The 19,088-nt window shown below is 43.1% G+C and overlaps 1 long non-coding RNA gene across 1 annotated transcript in view; it reads right to left on the reverse strand.

Annotated features, from left to right (window-relative positions):
• Positions 1 to 7,329: 7,329 nt before the first annotated feature.
• The window catches only part of LOC109489307, a 62,263-nt gene continuing 50,504 nt past the window's right edge, over positions 7,330 to 19,088 (reverse strand). Inside the window, exon 3 of the long non-coding RNA XR_004624101.1 lies at positions 7,330 to 8,529. This is a non-coding gene — a long non-coding RNA (uncharacterized LOC109489307). The remainder of the gene's footprint in view (positions 8,530 to 19,088) is intronic.

The following is a 19,088-nucleotide window of genomic DNA, read 5'->3' on the forward strand; positions in this document are numbered from 1 at the left end:
TGACTCACACCTCCCTGGCTCCTGCCCATACCAGCCCCCCAAAATGCCCCTCTTCTGTGTTTGTGGCGGTGCCAGTGGGGTTCTCACGCGTGCTTACAGACAGGCTCAATTCCTTTGGGGGTGCCCCTGCTTAGATCGCCAACCCTGGGACCTCCACGGTGCTGCATGTCAGTCCAAAGTTGAGCAGGGGGAAGCAGCTCACTCTCTTCTCCTCCTTCCTTGACCCCACTGTTGGAAGGGTTTAGAAAAAGTACTGCTTGAAGCTTCTCTCTCCTGGAACCCAAACATATATCCATAGGGCTGGGCTGGGCACAGACTCAAGTGATAGTGACTGTGATAAACTCACAATCTTTGCTCTTCCCCAAATATTATAGCTTGTTATTGCATCAGATCATTTTGTCTGGCTCTTTCTTCTCTTAGGACAGCTGACTAATTATCTCTGTTCTAGGAATTCATTCTTAGGAAATAACCAGACCCACGGCCAACTATATGCATAAGGAACCAATTACAGAGTTCTTTATAACGGTAAAGGAAAAAAATCTTAAAATTTATCAGTAGGAGACTGGTCAAATTAATTATAGTGCATTCATTTTGAAGAATAATATGCATCCATTTAAAATGATGAGGTAGGTCTACATTATTAACATGGGAAGATGGCCGTGATATATTGTTGAACTGGGAAAAAGTATGATCTCATTTTTGTAAAAATATAAATCAACACAGGCTCGTGTGAATGTATGTGCATTCATGCGTGCACACACTCACATGGAGAAAATACAAGTTATCTTTGGATAGCAAGGTAAGGTATTTTTACTGTCTTTACATCTTTCTGAACAGCATGGATGTTTTCACAAGAAGCATGAATTGCTTTCACAATCATAAAAAAATAAAGCCATACTCATTCTGAAAAATAATTTTTTAATAAAACAGGCTTTAGTAATGGATGCATTCTTTAGAGTGAAATTGTGGATGGTTATAAAATCTCCACTTAGTGATATTACTGAATAAAAGGAAGGTCTGACCACTTACTGGAAACTGCTGGGTACTGTGGAAGAAAAAGAACCTTGACAGAGGATTAGTACTGTACATCTCCCCCAGAATATGTCACACTAGCCAGCACGGTGGTACCCCCAACATTGCTGCTCCTGGAAGCCTTAGAAATTGAGATTTCTGAAAGATAAAAAAGGCACATGGGGCAAAGCAAACAAGGCTGGTGTGTTTTGTGGTTGCCTCCTTATAGCCTTACCTCACTTTTTCAATTGGCTTTTTATCTTTTTCTAATTGATTTATAAAAGCTGAAAGTTTAACACCTGGCATTTATGTTACATATTTTTTCTCCATTTGTTTGCCTTTCAAGTTTTTCATGTGTAAACTTATACCATACGGAATTTCTCATTGTTTGTGTGATCAACTGGAACAATCCTTTCTTTTATGATTCTTGGCTTTGATATCACACTTGGAAATGCCTTTTCTACCCCCAAAGACACCCAAAATATTCACCCATATTTTATTCAACCTATGAATTCTTTCTTTGCTAAAAGGAGGGGAGGAGTAGAGGGAGAAGGAGAGAGAGAATCCCAACAGGCTCCACACTCAGCATGGAGGCCGATGCAGGGCTCAATCTCATAACCTCAAGACCATGACCTGAGCCAAAATCAAGAGTCAGGCGCTCAACCGACTGAGCCCCCCAGGCACCCCTAAATTTTCATCTTTTACAATTAAATGTGAGTTCATCAGAATTTATTTTTGTGTGAGACATGTATGAGGTGGTGATATAGTTTGACTCAATGGTTGGTCATTTTCCCCAATAGCATTTATAAACTATTCCGCCTTTCCCCAATGATTAGAAATAAAATGTTTCTCCTGTACCAAAACAAACAAATGCACAAGGTGCTATACACACTTATCCTTGGGTCTGTTCTGGTCTTCTCTTCTGTTCCATCATCTACCTGCCTATTTGTAAATTAATGCTATATAATTACAATTATTACAGTTTTAAGATGTTTTATTTTCTAATAAGACAAAGACTCCCTTTTTCAAAAGTATATTAACTATTCTGAACTGATGGCTATTCTGAAAAATTTAGGATTATTTTGTCAAAATCTGAATGTTTCCATTAAGATTTTTATTGAAATTACATAAAATTTACAGATTAATTTTTAGAAGAGTTTAATGTTTTCAGTGGGAAGCCTTCTTTTTAGTCTCCCATTAAGATTTTATAAATTTCTTCGTATTGTTCCTGGATATTTCCTGGTAGATTTTTGAAGAGTTGATTTTCTTTCCCTCCCCCCACGTCAGGTCACAGGCACAGTAATGGAATCTCCTTATCAGATTTACAGTTGTAAGACAGGTTTTCATATTTACAGCTCCCAGGCAAAGTTCCACTTCCCACGGACTTTACCTCAGTCTTCTTGAGGTGGCACCTTCCTCTGACCTCCACTATCTGGCTCCTGGTTTCTGATGACCCAATTAGTCACTCTAATTCCCAGCATGCTCTGCTCCCAGATTTCTTCTTTATTCCCCACACAATGCCTTCTTCATACACTGTAACTCCCTCTATTATTCCTCTTTCACTACACAACAATCACAAACTTAGCAACTTAAAACAACCTACATTTATTCACAATTTCCTCGGGTTGGGAGTCTGGGCCTGGCTTCCCTGTGTCCTGTGCTCTGGGTCTCACAGGGCTGGGATCAGGGTGTCATTGGGCTGCATTTCTTTCTGGATCTCAGGGCCCTCTTCAAAGCTGACAGGGTTGTGGGCTACATTCGGCTCTGAGTAGCTATGGGACGGAGGCCCGGTTTTCTGGCTGGCTGTCCGCTGGGGGCTGCTCCACAGGTCCTTGCAGGTGGCCCTTCTCAGGCTTTCCCACAACATGGCAACTTCCTTTTCAAAGCCAGCAGGAGACCCTCCCTCTGTAACATCGTCGCATGGGTGACATCCATCACCTTCACCGTACTCTGTTGGCTAGAGGTCAGTCAGCGGTACTGCCTGTACTCAGAGGGACAGGATTGTTCAAAAGTGTGACTCTTTGGGGGTCACCTTAGAGTATGTCTTCCACAGGTCTTGGACCATTGCCACAATGCCATTATTTCCTGGACACTTCATTTCTGAAATGTGGGGTGTTGGCCTAAATTATAAAAAGGTGCAAACCTGAATGGGGACAAGAGGCAGAGGGACTGGTGGTAGTGGGAGAAGAAGAGGGAGAAACAGAAAGAGGCACTCTGCGTCCCTCATGGCACTAGAAAGTTTTCTGTTTGATATAGGCACTGTGGCTCCGCATCTTGGAGGCAAAGTAGACCTATGACATAAGCTAGAAGTGATACTGGTTATTCTTGGCTGTCTCCATCTGCCTTGTAATTATCTTCAGTTCCTCCAAAATTCTGGAATTTGGTGGTTCCAAAGTTATCTTTTCAGTGTTTTCTTGTCTTTTTTTTTCTTCATGTCTTTGTATATATGTTAGTACAAAGTTAGGGAAAAGTGCTGGCTTCATGCTGCTTTGAACCAGACCTCTCAGCCAAGCCAATTTCCAGCAGGAATCCACTTCCATCTTCTTGAGAGAGCCTCACTGCCCAGTTTCTGGCCCTTACAGAGCAGGTGCAAGGTGGAATGCAACACATTTGATAGCAAGCTTCTTGGATCCACTGTGACACCACAGGGAAACCAAAGAGGGAGCTAGTCTATGCCTCCGGACGCTGTGGATATCAGAAGTATTTCTGGATTATTCATGGCCATTTTGTCCTGACGATAACCTACTGAAGGTTTAATGGAAGAGGGAACAGAGGCTTTGACTAGACTAATAACTTCCCCCAAGGTCACACAATCATTAATAATAGAGCGTGGATTCGAATTCCACTCTGCCTGACTCCAAAGCTCCTTCTGTCCTGTCATGTTCTCTGGAGGGGGGAACATCTCCTGAAATATTTAGAGGCATTTAATAATAGTCAACACACTCTTCCCATTCTTAATTCAGGATAACGTCACAACCCTAATGTAGTAACCCACTATAACTTTCTGCAGTTGGGAGTTTTCATAATGAAAACGGACAAAGTTCCCATTTCTATGGCTATACCACAGCACCTTTGCCCTGCAAACTGTAAAACCTCAAAAACAAAACAAGTAAAGTCCATTATTAAGGGATTGAGTAGTCGTTCAGGTGGTTCTCACGCTTGGGCTTTCTATTCAGCCACAACTTTAAGACCTTGTCTGACAAGCCACAGCAAATAGGAACACAAGCAAGTCACAGGTAGGCCCCACCCCCTTGGCTCCCATCAGGAAACTCTTTAGGGAACAGTGCAGCCGGATGGGGGTGGACATGGATGCTGGCATGAGAGCACCTGGGTTCGAATCCTAGGCTCTTGCCTGTCTGGCAGCTTTAGCAGGAAGGTTGTATATGGGGTGGTAGGACTGTAACAGACACACAGTAGGTGTAAGTTCTGAAATTTCAAATGATAGCAAAACTTGGGGTGATGTCTTACAAAACAGGAGACCACACAGCATGCCCTCAGGTGGAGGTAGACTCCTTAGGTCCCCACAACAACATAGAGAAGCTACCATCCACAAATCCTTCCCCACCGACTGCCTGAGCTCTCTGACTGCCTGCTGACTAAGTACAAAAACCAACCCCAGCACCTTCTGAAGTGTTTATAGAGCATTGAAGGTCAGTTTCTCGGGCATACTAGTCTCACAAGGCCCAAGATTTAGCGCCCTCCCCCCCACTTAGATCCATTCCTGCAGAAATCTTGGGTAAATCACAAAATCTTGCCCATTATCCATTTCCTTTAGTTTAGTGGACCTCAGATGTGGGTCCCAGGCCAGCAACGTCCATGTCACCTGGGATCTTCTTAGAAAGGCAAATTCTCGTGTTCTACCCCAGACTTACTGAATCCGAAAAACTCTGGGGATGAAACCCAGCAGTCTGTTTTAACAAGCCTTCCAGGTATTTCTGATGTGAGAACCCCTCCTCCAGAGCCTCCTAGAGTTGTGAGAATTAACTGAGGTGATCTGTCCTGTTCCTCCACCACGTGTTCGCATGACTCCCCCCATCAGTGGTGGTTATTGAGGAACGGTGTCACTCTAATGTGAAAACTGCACATTATACTGCACATAATTGCACATTAAAATCTCACATTGCAATGTGAAAACTGCACATGGGTTTTCACCGTATCGCTGGTGGAGTTTCCTAAGCAAGAGTTGCTGGAGTAGCCGGAGCAGAGCCAGAACCATCAGTGGGAACGAAAAGGGCGAAGGCCCTGCTGCTGCCTCATTAGCAGCAACTATTTTGCTATGTCCCGGGGATTTTTAAAACGAGCACCTGCATCCAGGGCTCTCCCTTCTCCGGTAGGCACACCCTAGCCACTTGTGTGAGGTTGTCGTCCCTCCCGTGCCCACCTTGACAATAAACAGCCCCACTGACTCTGAGCTCATTTACATTTCCCTATGTCCACCCATGCCGGCACTGGTCCGATTCAAGGCTTACCAGTTCTCATTTCGATTGCTTTTGTGGATTCTAATATTCCTGTGGCAGCTTTTAGCGCTCACCTGCTGCCAAGGTGGTTCAGGTGACCTCAGGGAGCAGCGATCGTTTTGGTTCCTCAGAGTTGCAGGAGATTTGAAAGGTCTGCTTTGGTTCTATTTTCCCTGTAAATCCTGTTTTTATACTGAGTTTTGCAGATGACAGACTTTCCTGGGAAGTGTTACTATGTGTTACGGCAGAAATGCCTGTATGTGTAAAGTCCCTGGCACGTGGGAAGGGTTCAATAACTCTTGGATTAGTCCGTGTCTGCCATACCTTGTCCTTGAAATGCTGACCTTGCAGTGGCCATTCCAACGCAAAGCAAAAGAGCACCATGGTAATTCTGATGATGAGATGGTGCAGTTCTTACCCTCCTTGGCCAGTATTTTTAAGGACGTTCATTTGGAGCAACTCCTCTGTGTCTTCTCTTTTCTTCTTCCAGTTTGAGCAGCTTTTTCTAAGACATGAGCCTATTTTACCTACTTCTGTGCGCTTAAGTCCTTAATTACATTCAGTCTCTTTCTGTGTGACTTTAGAAGATCAGGCACTTACTCTTGGAAATAGCCAGGCAGAAAGTAATTATCTTGGCCATCATTCTCTGATGTTTATAAAGTATGGCACTCAGACTTGAAATTTCCAATCACCTTTGCTGGCAGAGGCAGTTCAGTCTCCTCATCTGACAAGAAGGGGAACTGAGATCTGGCTGCAGGTCTAACAGCAAGATAGTCTCGCCATGAAAGCCCGCCAGGTGTCCTGGCACCTCCCCGGGATTCTGTCTCTTCATGTGTGCTCTGTAGTCACACCCTGCCTCATGAGGTCAGTTCTAAATCGTTTCCTCAGACATGGGGTCACTGGTCAAAACTGGTGGTCTGTAGGTCAAATTCAGCCCACAGACGTGTTTTGTTTGCCCATGTAGCATCTTAAAAACGGGGAGATTTCACATTTAAAAAGTCCAGCTTCTCTTAAAAATTTAGAACATCTGGCAACACAGAGCTAATATCCCCACATGGATCCAGAAACAATCAGCAGGAGCTGAAGAGCGCCTTTTCCTTTCAGCCAGGACAAACTCACTTAAAACTGCCACAGTCTCTACCACTCCCTCCTGTTTTACACACATACACACACACACACACACACACACACACACACACCTGCCCACACAGAAGCACACACATTCTTTTTTTTTCCTATAATTATCTTCTTTTTTTTTTTAATTTTATTTTATTATATTGTGTTAATCACCATACAGTACATCCCCAGATTCCGATGTAAAGTTTGATGCTTCATTAGTTGCGTATAACACCCAGTGCACCATGCAATACGTGCCCTCCTTACTACCCATCACCAGTCTATCCCATTCCCCCACCCCCTCCCCTCTGAAGTCTTCAGTTTGTTTCTCATAGTCCATAGTCTCTCATGTTTCATTCCCCCTTCTGATTACCCCCCTTTTCTTTATCCCTTTCTTCCCCTACCGATCCTCCTAGTTCTTATGTTCCATAGATGAGAGAAATCATATGATAATTGTCTTTCTCTGCTTGACTTATTTCACTTAGCATTATCTCCTCCAGTGCCGTCCATGTTGCAGCAAATGTTGAGAATTCGTTCTTTCTGATAGCTGAGTAATATTCCATTGTATATATGGACCACAGCTACAGAAGCACACACATTCTATAGTAGTCTTCTAGGGCTGCCATAACCAAGTACCATAGGCCGGGTGGCTTCAACAACACAAATTTTTTTTTCTCACAGTTCCAAAGGCTAGGAGTCCAAAATCAAAGTGTCAGCAGGGTTAGTTTCTTCCAGGGAGGCCTCTCTCTTAGGCTTAGGGATAGCTACCTTCTCCCTTTGTCTTCACAGGATCTCTCATCTAGATCTGTCTGCAGGCGAATTCGTGAATTCCCGCTTCTTACAAGGACACCAGTCTTATTGGATTAGGTCCCACCCTGATGACCTCTTATTAACTCCATTTCCTCTTTAAAGACCCTATTCTAGATATAGTCACATTCTGAGATACTGGGGATTAGTACTTCAACATAGGAATTTGGCGCAGTGGGGGGCAGGGAGACACAACCCATAACTTACTCCTGCCTCTTTTTATATTACCTACTTGATCCCCAAGGCATTTGAATCTGCAACTGTGAGAAGCAGTGGCAAACTTTGGTTTGTTATCTAACTTGTCATAGCTTTGTGTCTTATTTCATCAGTTAGCCCATAGAGAAAGTGACTTAAAAATGAAATTCATAAAGTACATTTCAAAGAGCTAAAATATTTTAAAGACAGAAAGAACTTCAGCGACTATTTCATCCAGTGGAAAGAATGGTTTTCAAACCATTTTAAGCTATAGAAACTTCTAACAAAAGTTAGGATACCAGGCCTTCCTATGTGAAATAGGATTTGAAGATAATGATCTGATTCAAATTCTCAGGGTATATATGAGAAACCTAAGGCCCACCCATATGTCCAAGGCCACATGGAGCTGAGAGCAGAGCAGGACCGGATCCCATGTCTCCTGCCTCCCACAGTTCCTTCTTTTTGCATGGTTCTATCAGGTCAGAACATCAGTGGAATTGGCCAAGACTATTTGAATAATATCATTAGGACATGGAAACCCTGATATTTTATCAATGGGAGGAGCAGCCTGGAGCCCAGGTGTAGGATTCAGGAGGCCCAGGTTCTAACTGTGCTTTGCCAGTACTGGCTATACAACCCTCCGGACAAAGGGCTTAACCCTCTGTTCCTCTTCACGTACAACACAACAGGATCAGACGCGTAGGCTTTAATGTCTTTTCCAATGCCAAAATCCTAGGATTCCAGAATGTTACACTTAAAGGAAAAGTAAAGATGAGCAGAATTACTCCATTTGTGCAAAAGAACTCTGTGATAAGTCTTGCCCCAGATGCATATTTCCAGCAATGGGCAGTCTTGCCTTCCCATTGCACAGAGTTCCCTGCAGAGAGGTGCTCAGATCCTGTTTGCTGACCATCAAGGTCACCTTGACATCCATCTTGCTATCCTAGAAAAGAAAAAAACAAAAGTGACAGAAGACGTTTGTAGAAGCGGTAACACCATGTGACCCACTCTTTTCTCAGTAATAGGAACCACAGGGAAAGTAGGAGCAGGAGTGTGGGAGGAATTGCTATGCTGTTTGGAAACTGTAATTATAGAGCGCCGGAGTAGAAATGGCAAGAATTTGTTCTCCAACCAACATTCCAGTGACAATGAACTTAGTACTTCATCGGTTTGTCCATCATGAGCCATGCTAATTCACACAAGTAATTCATATCATTGTGAGCCACAACCTAAGGCCCCAAACATCCAAACTTGGCTTACCACTGACACCCATGTTCTCTTCCTTTTCCTGGACATACAGTGAGACGACATTTTCCAGCCTCCCTGCAGTTAGCTGCAGCCAGAGAATGGAGTTCTGGCCAATGGAATGTGAGCCAGGTGTTTTGTGTCTTTTCCAGGCCTGGTACATGAAAACCTCCCATGTGTGATCCTTCTTCCTTCCTCATATTCCAGCAGAACAGAAAGGACTCTGGGGGCGCCTGGGTGGCTCAGTCGTTAAGTGTCTGCCTTCAGCTCAGGGAGTGATCCCAGCGTTCTGGGATCGAGCCCCGCATCAGGCTCCTCCGCTGGGAGCCTGCTTCTTCCTCTCCCACTCCCCCTGCTTGTGTTCCCTCTCTCGCTGGCTGTCTCTATCTCTGTCAAATAAATAAATNAAAAAAAAAAAAAAAAAAAAAAAGAACAGAAAGGACTCTAGAGCCAGAGTGGTGAGCTGGGCCCATGATGAGGGAGCCTAGGTCCCTGACTTCAGTGCATGTGACAGAGACATACCCCTACCCGTATCCTCACTGGCTTGTGATATGGGCAAGAAGTAAATCTGTATTCTATTTCATCACTGGGGTTTGGGCCTTATCTGCATCATCAACTAGCATTACTTTCTTTAATATATGCATAGCTTAAAGTACATGACAAACCTACTCCTTGCCCACTTGTGAGACCCTGAAATATGTGAGGATAGCTCTCATCAAGAGGTCACAGAATGACCATTCTATCTTCTCCTTCAGTATTTTCCTCCTCTTGAGTTTCCCTGGTTTGAGCAATTCTTTAATATGCTGTCCTGAACACGTTGTGCCAGTGCTGGGTTTTGCATGGAAGAACTCACAGAGAATCTTTTTCTGGCTATATTTTCTAAAAATCTAAGCTCTTGGTACATCAGAGAAGATTCTCAACATAATCAGCAATATTGATTGCAATCAGCAATGTTGGGAGCAATGTCACTGGTGATGGGGGAGTGGTGATTGAGAGAAGTGGAACTTCTCCACCCCAACCCCCAGCTGGAAAAATACTCCACAAGCCCATAATTCTCTGTCAACTAGAGTTCCACTGCAGAATTAAGCCTCAGTGCCCTAAGAGATCCACTGTATCTAATGCATTAACTTCTCTCCTATGCATCTAGAATAATACTAGTTATTTATTGCTGTTGGGAGAATTTTAGAAATTGCCCCTGAGTACTGTGGTTTAGATGAGGAACGCTGCCTAAGAAAGGTTGGCTAGAGGGAAGGATAGGGGAGTAAAGCAAGTAGAGACACTGAAGGGTCCTAGCAAGCAGAGAAAGTCACCGGGGAGGCAGCAGAATGCCAGGTAGATGCCTCAAGGGAACCTGGCCTTGCTTGAGCAGGGAGAGCCCAGGGAGGTGGCAGGATGCAGGAAAGGAGTAGCAGCATGACAAGTCACAGGCACCTTCCCAGACCCTGGCCCTCAGGGGCTCTGAGGCATTGAGAGAGCCTTTCTTGAAGGAGTGAGGCTTGCAGAAACAGGGTCTCCCAAGCAGTAACCTGCAGGACCGTATAAGGATTCTCTGGAACAATGAACATCTCTGTGGATACCTTTGAATACAACTCAAGCACTTCCTAAAATTCACATGTCTTTTCCATTTGCCTGTCAGACAAGATCTCCCAAAGGCCTCAAATGGTTAAGTGAGGTGCTTGTTCAGTCAGTGCTTCCTAATGGCAAAGTCTTGCGAGGAAACAGCCTCTTCCCCAGGCCATATTCTCTCTGTGTTGACCAAGAACCTCTCCAAGATACCAGCACAATCTTTCTTCAAGTACAAAATGAGTCCTTGGACCTTCTAGAAGACCTTGCTGGACCACCAGCATCCTCCTGACAGGATGTGGTTGTTCCTTCATTTGCTGTTTTGCCAAAGGAATCTCTTCCCTTAATGTAATCAGATTCTGGAACTTTATCCAAACAGCAATTCTGCACTATGGGTCACGAGAAGAGGAGTCTTCTATTGAAACTCCTGAGAGAGGCCCTGGTAACTGTGGACCTGGCTGGCAAATAGATCGTCAGAAGTATATACGTAGTGGGGAGATGAAAAATAATGAAGTAAAAAATCAAGGTTTTTTCAGGAAAAGTAGGCATTTAATGACTATAAAGTGTTAAATGTGGGAATTATGGTAATCTTTAATAAAGTGTGTGCCGCACACATAAATATATAATTATATGTATAACTTGAGAGAGTCATGTGTTGTCTGTAGCCTGGGGCTTTGCATTCTAAGTGGGATGTGGGAAAACAGCAGAGAGTAGAGAGCAACCCAAGCTATGTCAGACCGTTGAGGGAAGATTAAAGGAGTGGAGATGGTTTATTCTGGTGATGAGAAAACTGAAGGAGGGCTACATAGCTGCTTTCAAAATTCTTAGAGGTTGGTCCCAGGACACAGGCCCGCTGACTCTGGTCCTGGCCCTTCCCACCTCTGAGTGCTTGAACTCAAATTCTGGCTGAGAACTGCTGTCTTAAGTGGAAAGGGGAATCCTATGCTCTCCCATGCGGTGGGAGACTCCCCCCTGAAGCCGCCATATTCGCTGTCTACATCACTGTCTCCCCATCCAGTGCATTAAGTGAGCGTCATCCCTGCCTAGCCAAACCATTCTACCTAACTACTCCCAGGGTCCCTACGAAATCTAATGTCCAAATGACCTGCTCTCCTGTCGTCCTGCCCAGCCCTCTGGAATCCTCTTCACTTCCTGCCTGTAGCTTTGCAACAGCTGTTGAACCCGCCTCCCTGCTCCAAAAGACATATTTTAATGGTGTCACTCACCAGCATAAGCACCTACAGTGGACTTTGTACAGGCTTAGAGTTTTTCAAAATAGATAGTATTTTTTTTTTTTATTTTTTTTTAACATGTGTTAGATTTTATTTAGACAGGACTTCATGATATTAAGGTACTTAGGGTGATTTGTTATTTAATCCATAAAACCATTATTAATTTTTAAATTATTGATATACAAAAAACAATAAATTATTTAAACCTGATTCTAGTTTCCTTATAATTTTTTTTAATTTAATTTTATTGTATTATGTTAATCACCATACAGTACATTTTTTAAAAACACCTTCCTTGGCTCCTTTTTGCATCCAGTCTCCTTAGCAGTGTTCTCAAGACCCTTTACAACCTGGCCCATGCCCACCTGTCCCCTCATTTGCCCCTCCTTGCCCCCCCCCCAAATCCTCCAGCCATATGAGAGCCTCACCACTCCTGGAACACCCTCCTGCTGTCCTGGGCCTGCCTTCTTGCCAGTTCCCACACCTGCAGTGCCATTCTTGTCTCTTCCGTGTGGTGGGATAGGAGTCCTCTCTCACGATGCAAGTCAACCTCACCTCCTCTCTGAGGCCTTGCCAAACCTAAGCAGAACTCATTACTTCCTCCTATGGGCCCCATAGTGCTTGGTCATGAAATAGCACTTGTCACACAATTATTTCTGTGCATTGTTGTCTCTCTCACTGGACGGTCAACTTCTTAAAAATAGGAACCCTACCTCATTTATTTGGGTTTTCTTCCATCCTTAGTGCAGTATCTAGTTTATAGTACATGTTTGATATGCATTGAATGAAAGCAGCAGCTCCCAGTGCAAAGATTCTCTTTCTAGTTAGCAGAACATACTCTGTGTGGCTGGGAGCTGGGGGTGTGAAGCTGGGAGGAAGAGGCAGGATCCCAGGAGTGGGTGAATAGGAAGAGAGTTATAACTGCCCATAATGGCCCCTGCTGGGCATAGTTTTACATAGTTTGTGGCCACACCACAAACACATGGGTATAGCAGAGGCTGCCTGGTTCTCTGCAGGTTCCTATGGATACAGTGCCACGAGGATCCACTAGGATTCATCTGCGTGGGTAGCTGCCACTGCTGGGCTGTGCATACACAGTGAACAGGTGGGTGTGTGTGGGGGGAGTAGAAAGGGCAAGTAGGGGGAGGGCAAGAAGAACTGAGAGGGAGCATATGGGCGAAAGTGTGGAGGAAGGCAGGTTTGGTGTTTGTTCATACAGAAGATAAAATGTATTTGATAGCTTCTTGAAAATCAAACTTCAATCCCTCTTACTAAATGTGAAAATCACCAATGGAAGATTTCTTTCTTTCTGCAGCCAGCGCAGAGGTCCTGGATATATGTTGATCAGAAACTTCTAGACACATTCTCCAGAAACGTAATTAGGCAGACATACATTCTGAGAAATGCTTAATTAAGGGAAATTAGGCAGCCAATCTGTAAACATGTAATGAGGTATCTTCCCTTTTGGTCATTTCATTGATAGCCCTATACATCTATGCACACAGTAATAGTACTTTATAAACTCTTCATAGTTTATAAAAAAAAAAAAATTTGCTTAGAGCTTTCAACAACCCAGTGAGCCAGGCACACTGGATATTATCTTGTCTCCTGACAGAGAATCTGAGGCATTGATTAGATAGTTCATTGTCCCAGAGCTACTAAGTGACAGTAGAGCCAAGACTCACACCCAGGACTTGAGTTTCCAAGACTGGGATCCCCACATCCTCTAACTCATGCCATGCCTGGCTGCCAGCTAAGCCACAGGCTGCTTCTCAAGCAGCGCTCAAGAGATCAAGAAAGAGAGAATGGATGGTTTGAGGGGGGTGGGCATGCTGACAAAGTTTTTATAGTCTCTTGGTTTTTTAAAACCCCACATTACAGGAAAGTAAATAAATGGATGTCTACTAATCAAACCACTGGCTTATAATCTTTTACTCATCATTTTCTCTGAATTTATAAAATTGGCTTTCTTGCCAATACATTCAGGACTTTTGAACGTGGTTCCTTCAGTGGCTCAATCTTGAGATCATGGAGTCTGTCCCCTGGGGGGCCTGTAAGTTTAGTTCTATGTCGTGGCCCATAATTGCCCTTCTGTCCCCATGAGCCACAGGAAGTCCCTGGATGCAACTGGTTGTCTCCTTTTTAACTGAGTTTTATCTGTTTCTCCAAGATCTGTGTTTGTGGGCAGAGTGATGACAACATATTATGTTTATAGGACATTACAGTTGATGAAGAGCTTTACTGTTGCACATGTCCTACCCCCTGCTCCCTCTCCCCACAAGGTCCCCTCCCTGGCCATGAGGTTGACAGAGCATGTGTCACTATTTTAATTTTACAGATTGAGACCTGGAATGTGGAGAGACTAATGTGTCCATTTAATACAACTAAAAAGTGGTAAACCAGGAACCACTAAATCCTAAGCTTCTGATTCCAAATCCCAAACTCTTGTCAGTCTGCCTGTTGATTTTGTTGCCCTCTCCCATGCCCACCATGAAAACTCTGATAAGCCAAAGAAAATCCATCACCATTGACAAACACAACTCCGGGCGCATGCTGGACTATTGGTAAAGCAATAGGGTCCTTCTTCTGGATGAAAAGTGGGGCACTTCCTCTTCTGGGATCCCATAGCACCTGGACACATCTCAGAGCTAGAACCTGCTACTCCATGGGTATTTACATTAACTTATCTGTGCCTTTCAAGGGAATAGAAGTCCTTAAACCCGTCCATTGATACTCTGTGAATCCCCTGCAATTGAACGTTTTTTTCTTCAGACAGGAGGGCCACAGTTTTTATCAGATTTAACTCCTACTCTGAAAGGAGTATGAGAGTGGTTAAAAATCCCTACTCTGGGGGCACCTGGGTGGCTCAGTCGTTAAGCATCTGCCTTTGGCTCAGGTCATGATCCCAGGGTCCTGGGATTGAGCGCTGCACAGGTCTCCCTGCCCAGTGGGAAGCCTGCTTCTCCCTCTCCCACTCCCCCTACTTATGTTCCCTCTCTCGCTGTGTCTCTCTCTGTCAAATAAATAAAATTAAAAAAAAAAATCCCTACTCTGCTCTGTAAGCTCATCAAGCTTGGTGTGTCCACTCTTACCGCAGGACCTTTCCTGTTCCTATACCTGGATGGATGCTTGCGTGCATGGCTCTAAGCTTTTTGTAAAGCTCTTGTTCCACAACTGACTGAACTATTACGCAAACTAAATGACACTAGACAGGACCCAATCAATGGGACAGAATTTTAGGGAGAAAGATTTGGAACTGAAAAAAAAAAATGTTCGACTCTCAATGCTATTATCTGCACTAAGACTGACTCATACCCTCCATTGTTCTTTCAGTCTCCCCACCCCCTATCAACAAGCAAAGAGGAGGTTTCACACATCCCCAAGCTCAGCAGAGTGCACAACGAAATTAGATGGCATGTGTCCCAGCCCTGACTGGTTATACGTTTTACATTTTATAGCTATTTCCCTGTCAGAATTATAAACCTACCCCCCAAAAAAATCTTAAATGAAGCCTATCAGAAAAGCGCAGTTCAGCAAAATGTGTCTTTTTCTTGACCAATACTGAATAAGTAATATGTACACACTGTGGTTTTAGAGAGTGTCCAAACTCTGGGGTGATTTGAGACTTCAGTCCCTCATCCCTGCGTACTGGACTGATTTCAAGAAGATAATTAAAGTCAATGGTACCTGGCATGTGAAATCGAACACCCATCCTTTACTCTCTGGGTTTCATAGGTCAAAGATCACAAATCGGTCGTAAGTCGAGACAAAGGGCCACCAGGGAGTGACAAATGCCTCTCAAGTTTAAATGTTGTCAGAACAGTCAGTGTAGATACAAAATTGGAAAACATGCCAATCCTTCCTCTAACCTAGACTGAACAGCCTTGAAGGAAAACTGGCCAGGCCTTTCAACATGTTGGCCAGAGCCAGCCCCTGACAGCTTGGAAACAAACGAGAATTGGGGAAATGTGCTGGAGAACAGGGCTGCTCTGTCCTGCCAGCGCTCAGTGTCACCGTGGCCGCAATCTGTCGTTGGGAGATGCTCGCGCAGCTATCAATAAGTTATACATGAGAACTACCTGGAGGCTGACCGTGACTCTGGGATTTCATGTTAAATACCAGAGGGTATAAAGTACCTGCCAAGGACAAACTTTTACAACCCTGCATTCCTCTCCGAGTGATTTGTATTCTTTTCCTTGTTAGATTAGAAAGAGGCGGTGGAGTACAATTGGCGGATTGAATGTCACATCAAAAGTCCTAAGGTTGAGTATCTATTTAACTGGTGGACAAAAGACATCCTAGCATTCAGGAGGTCAGTTTAACTTCTTTCTTACACCATTATGATAAGAAGGAGGATAATTCTTTGTAGTTTATCACCTCATTTCTACATTATCTTATCTTCCCAACTCTGTGAGGTAAACAGAACTAGTGTTATGCTTCTGAGTGTACCGATATGAAATTGAAGATCAGACTTTGAGTAGCTTACCTGGGTTCACACAGCAATTTCTAGAGCTGGGTCCTAAGTTTTCCAACTTCAAGACCAGGATTCATTCCAACATAGTCTTTCCCTAGCAGACTACTGCTGCGCAAATGGTCCCTTACACCGGTGAGTCACCTTACACATGAAACTCCTTTACAAAGAGGACCTTTTAGCAATATGTTAGATAAATCCTTGGATCTAAAAGGTACTCATTTGGTATGGCATTCTGTTCTCTCTAAAATGGTCTAGAGTAAGCTTTATTTTTAGTGGTTTAGTTATAAAATATAGCTAGCCACATTTATTATTAATTTGTGACTTTAGCCTTTAGAACAATAGCAAGTCCCGTCGAAGGCATTTGAAAAAATTTGAACAAATTTAAAACATTCAGAAGTCCTTATTTAATGAAAATCTTGCATTATTCATGCAGTCTAAAAATAACTATTAAGTGCCTATCAAGCACTGCCCAGGGCATTAAGAAGAGACCAAAGTGGTCAAGACAAGGTCCCTTCTACAAGGAGATTAAAATAGAGAGGAAGTCAAATAAGAACAGATAAATGCATATTTTGCACAAAGAACTACATTGGGACAAGGGCAGAGGATTCTGAAAGCACAGAATAAAGGGCATTCGGTTCAGTACTGGTAGTGAGAGAAAGATTTCCAGGAGCAAGAATGTCAAAGCCAAGGATTTGGGAGAGTAGGATTTGGGGGAACTTTTCTAGCTTTGTGTGTAACTCTAGGACCCCTGGAGAACACTGGCCAACATTTAAGCACACCATGTCCTTTCTCACTTCTCTGTTTGACCCACACAATTCCCTTAGGTGAAATGCATTCTCTTGAATTCGTTTCCAGTGTCTTCTTTCTCATCCTTCAAGGCTCAGCTCTTGCCTTGCCTAGGAAGCCTTCTTAGTTTCACTTCTGTTTCTCAAAATAAGATCTAACTTAAAAAGATTCTAAACACAAGATTCGAGTTCTATTACATTTCCCTTGATCTTTCAGAAACCGTAGGCTCCTCAGCCATATTTAGTCATTAAAAGATCGCAATGTCTGCTATGTCCATGCTTTACTCTTTTAAACATAAGACACTCTATGCTACTTGAGTGTTACTGGGGAAGCCTACTGGGGAGAATTATGGCCATTCCAGACTTCTTCCAAGGCTTGTGTTATTACGGCCTCTTGATCTTTAGCCAAAGCCAGAGGAGTAAGAGACGAAATTGCCCTTTCTCTCTGTTCCATTGGATCCCACTTGGGGTATGTGAAGCAGTCAGAAGGGTAACCACCATCTGGATCCTTGGTCAACTGAAACAAATTTAGGTGAAAACATGTCAACATTGCATGACAGAAGACCTCAGTTTTTTCATTCTAGAATTATACACTGGTTCTTTGGCCATCAGCAAATCTTTACAAGTGGGACCTGAACAACTTTCTTCAGAGATACCATGGGGACTGTGGAGAGAGACAATATTTATAGTATAGAGTTTTGCACACTCTCCAGATGTCCTAACAATAAGTTACAGATGTTTAATCCTAAATTAAGCTAAATATAATGTAGACTCCACAAATGGCAATTTTCTATAATTTGAGGAAAATATTTGGTAGCTCAATGTCCACTAGAAATGGCTGGCAATGGTTCTGCTCTGTTCAACGCCTCTGACAACTCTCTTAAGGACAATCATTCAGAGAAGAACAATGGATTTTCTTTAAAAAATAGAATTGATCAAGAAACTCTAATTTGAACTTTGCTCTGGACATGTAGGTATTCCTTTATAACAGGGATAGTAATAGAAAATCAAGGGACCTGTGTTCATATTTGTAATAATTCCATTGAATCATTTCCTGGCTTTTCATATTTTGTGTTATTGCCTTGTTCTCCTTTATTTTGAAAAGAAACTCTTTTCCTGTGGCATGCCATTTTATCTCTTTATTTGCTTGCAATAAGATATCAGCCTAATATTGGCAGAGCAAACTACCACAATGATTCTTTGTTCCAGGGGGGAAAAATGCATGAATAGTACATTATTAAAATAGAGAAGGAAGTGTATTTCATTTCACATGTTATTTAACTAGTGAATATTGTCATGGTACCAGGTGCTTTACAAAAGACAAATAAAGTGAAGAAATAATACAGTGCGCTTGGATCTTGCGTCTAATGTGAAAATCTCAGAGTATTTACCAAACACTGACCTATAAGTCAACTTACTTCAGGTCTATGTAAATGTTGCTTTAAATTTATAGTCAACTATATGGAACCTCCATGCTGCCAAGCACTGTACAGATCATCTCACTGGGTCTCTGAGGAGAGGTGAAACTGAAGTGGGGGTGGGCTTAAGAAAGATGCTAAGAGCGTTTTGAAGAAAAACAGGGGAAAAAAAGGTAACAGAAAAGAAATTAGGGAACTGAAAGCTAAAGCAATGAATTTCATAGACAACTGACAGATAACTCAGGATTCTAGATCAAATGCATACTTAACGGCTGTCAGTGTAAATGTTTTACTTATCTTAAACTTGGCTCTTATCTGTGTCTAACACATTCATGACATCCGAAGCTGCTTTTTTCTGCATAGGAGAAAATTCTTCTAAATTTCTTTTAGATATTTATAGCCTAGATTGTATTTTTATATTCACGAAGTTGAAATCTGCTCCATCCTAAATAATAATTACATATAATTTGCTACACACCCTCTTGGTGTGAAAATGGAAATCACTAAAACCTCATCAACTCTGATCTCCCTAAATTCTGAATTTGTGGGGAGATAAGCAGAAATCGGTGGAAGATGATGCTTGTGAGGTTTGTCAGATAATGCTCAAAGAAGGCCATGCCTGTGATGGGGCAGAGACTAAAGGCGATGGGCAGCAGCCATCTAGGGGGTCCCAGGCTTCAGAGCCTCACTGTTGCCTCTATAGACCTTCATGGAGAGAGTACTCATACCTGATTTCTTTTGGGGAGAGTGTGGTGAGCCCAGTACTCAGAAATGAAATGGAGGAT

Source organism: Ailuropoda melanoleuca, chromosome 3 (genome assembly GCF_002007445.2).
Source record: "Ailuropoda melanoleuca isolate Jingjing chromosome 3, ASM200744v2, whole genome shotgun sequence".
Classification (NCBI taxonomy): Eukaryota; Metazoa; Chordata; class Mammalia; order Carnivora; family Ursidae; genus Ailuropoda; species Ailuropoda melanoleuca.